This window comes from Amblyomma americanum, chromosome 5 (assembly GCF_052857255.1).
Source record: "Amblyomma americanum isolate KBUSLIRL-KWMA chromosome 5, ASM5285725v1, whole genome shotgun sequence".
Taxonomy (NCBI): Eukaryota; Metazoa; Arthropoda; class Arachnida; order Ixodida; family Ixodidae; genus Amblyomma; species Amblyomma americanum.
The window spans coordinates 201,207,822-201,218,464 of NC_135501.1; the positions used below are offsets into that span (position 1 = coordinate 201,207,822).

General features: G+C 46.4%; 1 protein-coding gene across 1 annotated transcript in view; it reads right to left on the reverse strand.

Moving 5' to 3' along the window:
- Positions 1–235: 235 nt before the first annotated feature.
- Positions 236–10,643, reverse strand: part of LOC144133418 (beta-1,4-glucuronyltransferase 1-like) — a 271,081-nt gene continuing 260,673 nt past the window's right edge. The window contains exon 8 of the mRNA XM_077666507.1: positions 236–6,675. The gene's annotated coding sequence lies outside the window, so the exon portion shown is untranslated. The remainder of the gene's footprint in view (positions 6,676–10,643) is intronic.

Genomic DNA, 10,643 nt, shown 5'->3' on the forward strand with positions numbered 1-10,643 from the left:
TTCCACTACAGATTCCCATGCTCGGCACGTTAAACCCTCCATACCCCCACAGTCACCTAACGACAGCAGCTGAAACTGCAAATTTTTCGTTTACACTCGATTACGTTTATACGTAACACGCAGCGAGCATAAAAGAAAGTCTACACTTACCTCAACAGAGCACCGATAGAGAGCGTTCCCACGACCCTTTCAGCATTTCGCAACATGGGAGATAAGGAAGTCCACCGACGGAGCATTTGAAAGACAAATCTTTAATACTCTTCTTTATATAGTTACATGCCATTACTGTACAAACAGCGATATGACTTTATTCTTCAATCAGTCAACCATGGCGCAAGTGGGCGATCAGTAACGCCGTGACACTAACCGAAGTCTTCACGGTGTTTCTTAACGGTCGTCACACATCACTACACACACAAAAATCATCATAGGAGCGTATATTGCACAGTACGTGACGAGGCTAAGAACTCGTCGAATTATATATACACTGACTCGCGTTAAGACACACTTTTCACACACGTAGTACACGAAAAAACACGGAAATAGCAGCGTCACAATCAGAGTGACAGTGTAGGCGCTTCCGCAGTGTATGCACTGCGTATAGGAGGAGGTCAAGTTCTCGATCACCAGCGGTAATGCTAAGTGTGACACCAAGCGCTTAAGCGTTACGCGGGTGCTTTATGGGTCTCAGAATGTAAGCGCGTCCACAACGTATTGACTGCGTAGGAGGAGGTCGAGTTTTCGATCACCATCCGTCACGCTAAGTGTAACATCAAGAGCTTAAGCGTTACGAGGGCACTTTATGGGCCAGAAAATATGGGCGCTTCCGCAACGTATTCACTGCCTAGGAGGAGGTCGAGTTTTCGATCATCAGTGGTTACGCTAAGTGTGACGACACTAAGCGCTTAAGCGTTACGAGGGCGCTTTATGGGCCACAAAACAGAATGAGGCAATGCGACACACGGCGACTAGTAATTGAGTGAAGGCTAAACACTCAATACATGAAACAGGCCGACAAATAGATATTCTTACTTGGCAACCTTTGAACTGATGGACACGAAAAGTATAAAATAAAAATATAAATTGGCAGACTGAGTGCTAAAAAATAACCGTATAGATTCTCCACGAAGGGCACAGAAGCACTAGAAGAAAAGAGACAGGCAGGTGATATTAGTAAAATTTGTTACCTAAACGCTCTTGCCTCATTTTCTTTACTTAGTTTAATCCCTCGCCTCTTGTTTATCTATGTCCCCACCCAACGTGATGCATTTGGATCAGCATAAACTATGTTACAACGCTGCAATTCAAATACACTCACAGGTCGCTTATCTCGTACAAGTGGACAATGGAGGGACTTTGCAAATGATACCTTGAAGAAATCAGGAAAAGGACGCACGAGTGGCTACAGTTTGCCAGCGTTTGGTGCGCTACACCAATTCCGTCGTTACAGCTTCTAACATGATGGCCGTACAGCGAGGAGGGAAACACCCTCAGAGTGAGAGAGGCTGAGAAATAAATGCACAGTCCAGGGAGTGTGTATCAGGGTAGTTTTTGAAATTCAGCTAGACTAGGAATCACGCCAGCGCCTACTGTATTTTGCTATACCCGCGCAACAGACGAAAATGACTAATCAAGCCTTTTCCTGCCCTTCCTCTCGCATTCTTACCGATACGTAAGCTTTTACGTAAGCTTTTCTGCTTATCTCTCACCTCAAGCTGGCCATGTCTCGTCCCGCCGGACAGCGCCGCGTCGCGGAGGTTACAGAAAACGCCGCGCGGCGCCGTCTCAGTGATGTAACGGGGGGCTCCCGCCTGATGGAGCCACAAGGCGGATGATCGGCGCAGGACGCGTCCGCGTTGGCTCCCGCTAGAAAGCGGATGCTCAAACATGCGGTGAGAGTAGATCACGCGTTGATCACGCATATTTTCTTGCTTCGTGCAAAGGTTCGATGCTGGCACGTTTAAAAAATTGAAATACTAGAAAGTTAACCGAAATAAATGCCGTAGGGTTTCCAAACAAACGTTTCAGACAGTACCCCTAGGAAACAAGCAGTACTAAGGTTTTAAGCTGTGACCTGCCAGATGTGTTCCTCAAATCAACATCGACATGACGAAGGAACGATATAAACGTTCCCGTACGAACGCTTCTTTTGTCGCACTTGGATCCATCGGTGAGAAAACACGGTTCAGTAGAGAGCTGTATGGCACGCACTGTCACAATGTAGCGGGCAGAACAGATGCCAGTAAACATCATCAGTTATAGAAGATGAACACATTCCTGATCTGTAGAACACATATAGCGACTTGCGCAGTTGACATCGCTGATAAGAGGGGGTTGAACACTAAGTGCACAGGCACATTTTAAGCAGCTTATGTACAAGCAAGAAGCATGTTCGAAAGGAAAAAAAAAAAAACAGGCCGTGGAGGTTGGCGCGATGGCTGATGCTGGTGACATTGAGAGAGGTGAATAGATTAATAACAGAAAAAATACAGCTAGCTGATAATAGCGCCCAATCACATGAGGCGCACAGAACGTTACAAATGACATCACACCTGGAAAAGCACCATGCATACACATGCGTGCGCCGATTTGTCATGAAAGGTATTGGAAACAACCTCGCCAATATGAAACCGTTTATCATTGTATCTGACTGCGTCGTAATCAGCGCCAGATTCGCAACCAAACCGCACCGTGAATTCCTTTGGTTATGCTCCATGTCAGAAGAGCTGCAGTTATCACAGGTTACGATCATGAGATAAATAAGCCTACCAACCATCGTGTATGTCTAGTCCATTGCCTGCTGTTTTTCACTGAACTATCCGCACCTTCTATTCCGTCTTAGCGAAGGACTTGAGCGCTGGTTCTGAGAATTCCAAGAAAACGAGTTGGATTAAAAGCGACAAATCTCTCAAGACCACATTCAAAATCTTGTAATCGACTCAAACGCGTTTAAAGTGAAGTAATCATACATTAACATAAACGATAACTCAAATTTAACAATTCGTTACCAAACCCGTGAATGGTAAATTGCTTGATTGGTTCATTAACGTAACTGCTGCAAATTCAGATCCCAATTTTTCGAATGCCTGATTACTTCACTTGACACGCGTGCACGACAATTTCGGGCTTAATTTGATCGTAAAATTATTATGAGCAAAATATGATCAAGAACAAAGTGTCGCTGAACGGCTTAGGGGACACATTATTACGGTGCGCAGATTATTCTTTTTAAAAAGTTATCCGATGAAGCGCACCTTGGCATTACATTTAAACCAAGCTCTAGCGAAGGTTCTGTTATGAATGCAGTGGCTACAGCCGCACCACACTCCAACTTAGCATAAAGAGTATAATACCGTGAATATGCATGGCCCGGGGCACAGAACTCCTTACGACAAAAACATCTCATCATCGTAACTACGATTTACTCCAGTCAAAATCCGCAAGTGGAGATTGGTGAATGAATTGCAATTCGCACAACCTGTTCTATCCTACATTGCATTTAGCAGCGGGCGACAACAGTAACGCAACTATACCCTTTGCGCATAGGACATTTAAAAAGGTACAAAAACATACTTTATAACGGACTGCTTAAATGATATGCAACTGCACTCCGTATATCGTGCATAACTGAAGCAATAATGTGTAGTTAAACAAAACATGTAATCATCTGAACTGTGTAACACATTGATTCTTTGGTGCAATCTGGACTAGGCTCAAGAGCAGTAAGGAAATAATGGCGGGAGCAGAGGGCTGCTATATGGCACACTTTCTTGACAAGACGATGTCTCTAATTTTTCCACATACGCTGGTGCCAAAAAAAATACCAACATAGAAGAATGCATCCTCTGTATTCATTTCAAATGGCTATATCTGTGATCACAATGTAACTATTAACAAAAAACACCTAAATCTACAGGCGAACTTAAATGCTGCCTCTCCATAAAACGTAAGAAAACTCCAAGCGATTCTTTACGCAATGTGAGATGCAGGAAACGGACAAATATAACCCGAAACGAAAGTATGCTAGCATGGAAGGCACTAATTGAAATTAGAAAAAACAAAATTAAGCAGCTTCCAAAAAAAAAAACAGTTTAGAATTTCGTATTCCTGGAAAGTAAGAGTAAATCAGGCTAGGTAAACAAATACGGGCAACCAACACACACAATTCAGTCATGCTCTAAGCATTATGCTCAGGAGACACACTTGGGGAATGCTTACACTTGAAACACGAGAGTTCATATTTTAAAACAACAACAAAAAAAAAACTAGGCACGTAGAATCACAAACTTGGAGGATCTCGGTCGTTTTTTTTGTTCTTTATAATTAGGCGTGTCATAACAAAAACGAAAACAAAGGATATAAGTTTTAACTCATAAGAATTGGTACAAACAAAAAGAAGCTGTGAATACAAGAACAGGGACACGAATAAGTATGCACACAAAAAAATCCCTAGAAAACATCCACAGACCAATTTCTTCAAGATCATTATCACGCTACTTTTTTGCACACGCAATGGAAATGTATTAGCCAGCCACGGTTCACCACTGAAGTGCACTAAGTCCACACACACAGACACAAGTGTCGAAGATGCCTCATGGAAGTGGCATCATCGTGGAGAATTTCAGTTAAGTTCTCCGGCATATGATAGAACAAGGAAAAGGAAGCTTGTAAATGGCCAAAGAACTACTGAACGTATTCCTGACTACAAGCTAACAGTACAGAGGTTTAAACGAAAGGTTCTCCTCAAAGTGCGTGTCTTCCCTCGACATCGTTTTTTGCGGAATGGCCGCTTAGAAATTCCCATTGAAGTCCGCCATTTGCCGAAAGCAACGCATTAACTCAGCACGTCTCAGAAATGCATTCAGAATTCTGCCCCAACAAATTAAACCTGCCGCCAACGAGGATACTTAACTGGGTGCTTCACGGCGTTTGCGAGACGTCCGGCACACGCCAATAAGTTTCACAAACGACAGCACCACGTGCTTTGAAAGGAACCGTAGTATATCGCTAATTACGGCAGTCCAGCACATGCGAAAATGGTGAGAACATAACGCTCACGTACAGACCTGGCTTCCTTTTTTTTTTCAAAAATATTCTACCTTCGGCGACAAGCTTCGGTGGCTAGCTAGCTAATGTGAGCGCCTCCTATGAGCAGCAAACTAAGAAGTGCGTACTGCAAAACATGAACCGTCGGCAGCCATTTGTAATTTGCGCGTCTATCGATAGATGACATGACAATCCGCAAACGTCTGTAATGTAGTTTTGTCATCTGATTGCGTTATTTTTTATCAAACACGAAAAAAAAAACTTAAGATCTGTGTTGACTTGTTGACTTGCGCAACTGGCAAATGATAATAAGATTTAGTTTGGTTTCGTTTGGCTTGGTTTATGGGGGTTTAACGTCCCAAAGCGACTCAGGCTATGAGGGACGTCGTAGTGCAGGTCTCCGGAAATTTCGACCACCTGGGGTTAGTTAACGTGCACTGAGATCAGACAGTACACGGGACTCTAGAATTTCGCCTCCATCCAAATTAGACCGCCGCAGCCGGGGTCAAACCCGCGTCTTTCGGGCCAGCAGCCGAGCGCCGTAACCACTCAGCCACCGCGGCGCCTATAATGAGATTTAGTGGATGTTAGTTTAGCCGGATGAACGCACGCCCGTTTTACAAAGAAAATACGTCTGCGTAGAATGCACCTCTTCAGATGGGCTAAAATATTATACCAATTGATTAACAAAAAAAAATTCTCACATTTAGTTTTTGCTAAAGAAGAACAAAAACGTTCCTGATAAATTCAAAATCCGGGTGGGAATTCGGTCCAACCTGAACGCTTTGCCAACGACACAGACAACAGTCGACGAGGTGTGGTAACAGCACAGCGGAATCACGTGGAATACAATGAACCATCGCTTAGGTGAACAGAAGGTCCCTTAAAGACATCTCCGGGGCGATGGCCTGCAGTGTCACGTTCTAAAACAACCATGTGCACCACCTACCACACATCACAAAACAGCGACAAACTTGGGCGTAGCCACGAAGTATTTTCTTGAAGCGCCGCACGCTCGAATGTCGTCTGCTCAAGCGTCACCCGCTGCGACGTCATCTGCTTGAGAGTCGACTGCACGGCACGCTCTCGTCAGAGAAGAGGAATCGTCCCGCATAATAGATTCGAGAACACCACAACGCCCAGAGTAAATATCAAGAACACACACAAGTGAGAGCAGCCGAAGCCGGAACGGCGGCACACATCAAAGAGCTGAGTCCCATTTCCGAAGCTCCGTGGAAGTAGTAGAAGAAGAAGACACAGTGTACTACCATCGTGGAAGCACTGGGATCATCGATTGTCGGGTCGTTGCAACGGCGCTCCCCTCTCGCGAACTCTCGGCTTTACAGGGTTGCCAACACACACAGGCCGAGGCAGCAGAAGCAGCGTTAGACTTACGAGAGCTGGCAACGACATGCTGTGCATACGGAAACGACTTCGGTTTCTCCCTGGAGTAAAAGTCTGTCTTACGCGAGCGAGCGCCCGCTAAGTAGAGGCAGTCCCTAGTGATCGCGACTACATGTTGCGGCGGAGAGTCTGCCTTTCGCTTGCCACAGCAGACGGCATCGTCTTCTAGCTGTCGGTTCCCCTTCAAGCAAGGCTTCAATGCGGAACTTGTCCCTTTGAGGCAACCTGAAAAGGAAAAAAAAAGAACGTCAGGCAAGCCACTTAGCCATTAGCTTTCAGGAATCCCGCCCGGGACAAGTGTTGAGAAATTGTGCACGAAAACTCTGATGGACTCGTTAAGCGCGTTAGTAACGGGGAGATACGTCCGCACCTTTCAAAGAAACGCGGAGGAAATAGAAACATAATGGTAAAATCAATTTTATTTTTACTACATGCCACCGCATCAAGCACTTGCACTGCCAGACTTATTTAGGTGTACGCTTTGGTCACGCGAGACTAAGTCCTTAATTCAAGAGGTGAAAAATTCATGTACGTAGACCGCATGAACGAAGTTTCAATATAAAATACCTCGAGAGTGGTGAAGCTAGAGCTGTTCCCTAGGTGCGGAAGAGACCCATTTCTTGCAAATAATGCACTGAATCAAACCCATTAACTATTAGTATTTTAGTATTACCATGCACTATCGAAGATTCGCCTTAAAGTGTATGAAGGCACAATGTGCTTCCCCATTGAAAATTTTTCGAATGCTGTAACGGTCGCTCCCCTCAAATCTGCCCTTGCCGCGATTTGCCTGACAAGCTGGCTTACCCTCAATTAGGATGTCAGTGTGGCAGAGCGCGCTCTAGAGGAAGAGTACCGGGAGTACAGAACACAGCGGGAAAGACGGGACACACCTAGGCTGTTTGCAAGGTATAAAACATGCTTGGCACTTCTAATAAATCTGTTGATAGTCAGCGAAAGTACATTTTAAGAGTTCATTAGTGTCCTGCCTTTTACTATTTGTTCTTTTTTATATTCTCGATACGTCAACAACCAACTGGTCCAAGTTTTGCTAGCAAGATTATATAGCGCTAATTTGATGCGATGAAAACTGACAGACACGTTACCTAAGCCGCATATTTCCCCATGCAGAAGCGCGAATATGAATTCTAAACCACGTCAGCGACCATGTCATACAACAACGCAGTCATACAAACTTTGACATACTATGTGATGCCAACTGTCAGATTATTTGTCATATTACATCATATTGTCATTATGTCAATTGCCATGTAGTATGTCACACCAATATTATGTCATGTTATGCCATACCAACTCGCTTATCAGTACTGTTGAGTGCCCTGTCTCATCTTCCCTCGTCCTTATGAAAGGTTCGCTGTTTTAGCCTAATTATCTTATCACGTAATGTCAACTCTGCTGAATTCAACGCAATCTCAGCCACTGTAAACGAGGCAAACACGCCAGTACTGCATCCCCATAATCACTCCACGGCAGCCCTGTCCACCAAGAGAAAACGAGAGAAAAACTAAGCCAGCGTTTCGCCACGTTTAAACTTTCAAACGCTATCCGAAATAACACAACTTGGGGACCAGGCCACCGCACAACTGTCACACGACAACGCTGAACCAGCGCTGCAACCCATTATCAGTCGCTCTGGCCGAGGAGCAAACAATACTACACAGAAGAGAAATGTTGCTCCCTTCTTAAATATTCAAAACTTATCGCCAGTCCGCGCATATCAACTCCGAGCACGCGCCCGGAGAGGCTGTCAGATGAAGTCACGCCAGCCACGGCGCGCGAATAAACGCCGGACAACGTAATTACGGACTCGCCGCCGACTGCGCATCTCACATGCCCTGCAAACTGCCGCAGCGTGTAATAAACAACAAATAAAGAAAGCCGGCAGAGACGGAGGGAGGGAGTATTATAGCACGAAGGCCGGATCCGAACACGAATTGGGGCAGCGACGGGTCCTCGGGGTGCGGACGAGATGCCACGGCGCGGCGAGGGCCTCGTGTATTATTAGCGCTGTTTGCGGACGGCGCGGGCGGCGAAAATTCATGAGACGCCCGACCACCACCGCCACGAGCCGGCACTCGACGGAACGACGCCGTTCTCGTCGTAGAGAGACGGACACGTCGGGTCAGATCTGCACGCGATGCTGTTCTCGACGCGAAGAGATGCGCGTGTTCCCACCACGAGAGAGGGAAAGAGAGAGAGAGAGAAACGGTGCTTGATAAACACTGAGGACCAACTGAAGTTCGCCGGCTTTGATGGATTAACGCGTTACAACAAAAAAAAAACCTACTTTCACGAAAAACAGTTTTTATAAGTGGGATAAGGACATAAAATAGAAATACATATGTCGCCTCGATTTACGAGGCACGCCGTGGTGGAGGACTCCGGATAATTTAGACCACCTGGGGTTCTTTAACGTGCGCTGACATCGCACAATACACGGATCTCAAGATTTTCGCCTCCATCGAAATGTGACCGCCGCGGCCGGGATCGAACCCGCGTCTTTCAAGTCAGCAGCCGAGCGCCGTAACCAATGAGCCATAGCGGCCCCGAGCCCAGCTAAACGGAGCGGCGAAAGACTGAATTTGCAATTGAACTGAGCAAGTTCCACTCGGCCAGCTGCAGCTATCGCGTCTCTCCAGGTTTAACCAGAGCTAAACCACCACCAAGTTTTTTTTTCTTCGGGCAGCCTATAAGAATATCAAAGCTGCTGACGTGTGTGGCTGGACGATACTTTTTCCGAGAAAAGGAAAGTGTAATCCGGACAGGAAATATGGCTCAAAGAGGGGCCTTTCCCTTCCGGACTGTTTGTTACATTTCAACAGGAGACACTTCCCTTACGCACATCCTGACAGGCATATGCGCAATAAAAATGACCATAACGCGCCCGAATGACATCCATAAAACTGTGGACACCAGCCATACCGGAGAAAAATTTCGGGTAACTCCGAACGCAGCGCTTATTGAAACGAAGTAGCGAAGCACACGCAAGGGAACGAACGCAGCGACACCGCTCATTAATTCATCGTCACAGCACACCTCTTCTTTGGCCCTGATCCTATATATCCCCCCGCCCCTCCACACTGCTTATGAAATGACCGACATACGACCGATATTTTGTGTAGTTTCACCGTCGATGGCGAATCGTGCATCGCGGCGAACGGTTGGTTTCGCCATGGGGTTTCGCCACGTAGTTTCGCTAAGCGGTATCGCTCTGTAGTTTCGCAATGGAAAACAAACGATGGCTCGACCACGACTTAGCGCGTGCACGCAAGAGCTTGTTTGGTCGCCCGCAGAGCAAACACGAACGGACGGACGGACGCACTAACAAACGCACGCAAGCTCAGACTCAGACGACGCGTGACCACACATCTCTGAGGCCAGCACTCTTCTCTCGAGGAGAACGCGTTAATAATTAAAGCGTCGGACCAATCGAGATAGGCGGCCTGCAGCGGGCGTTGCCGAAGACGCGCGCGTCCACAGACCCAGAGGAGCCCTCGGAATATTACGTCTATCGCGCGACGGCGCCGTCGGGCGACTTCGTGTATTATGCAGCACCCCCCGCGGTGGAAACCACGGAGAGATATAGTCACAAAGGGAAAACATGTGTCCTCACCCCCCCCCCCCCCCCCTTTCTTGGCCCTACATGCATCCTGGCTTCTACTTCACAGTGGTGAAGGCAAACAGGATGAATAATAGAGAGATGTGGAAAGAAAGCGTAGTGTTTACTGGAGGCAATAGCTGCTTGTCGGTTGCTGCACAGGTCGGCCCCATATAAGATGCTATGATTTGTTCATTCGCAGCAATACACAGTTGGCGACTAGTTCATGAAATGGCCCGCGTTTCGCGACGTTACGGCTTTTTGCTTTTTGACGCTATAGCTGTTTGTTGCACAGGCCCACATACGACGTTATGATTTGTTTGTCTGAAAAATTTATTGGAGAAGCAGATGGTTTCTAGTAGCCAGACAGGTCAAGATGAGGCGGCGTCATGGTTTTTTATTTGGCGCAACAGATGGCTACTAGTTGCTAGACCGGTTCGCATTATTCGACGTTACGGTTCCATAAGAAGTCATGTAGTTAAGTAACGCTGTAAAACAGAAATGGGAAGAAAAGGAGACAAGGCACGCGCACTAGTAGCGCAATGAAACACATGACTCCATTCATATCTTCCTG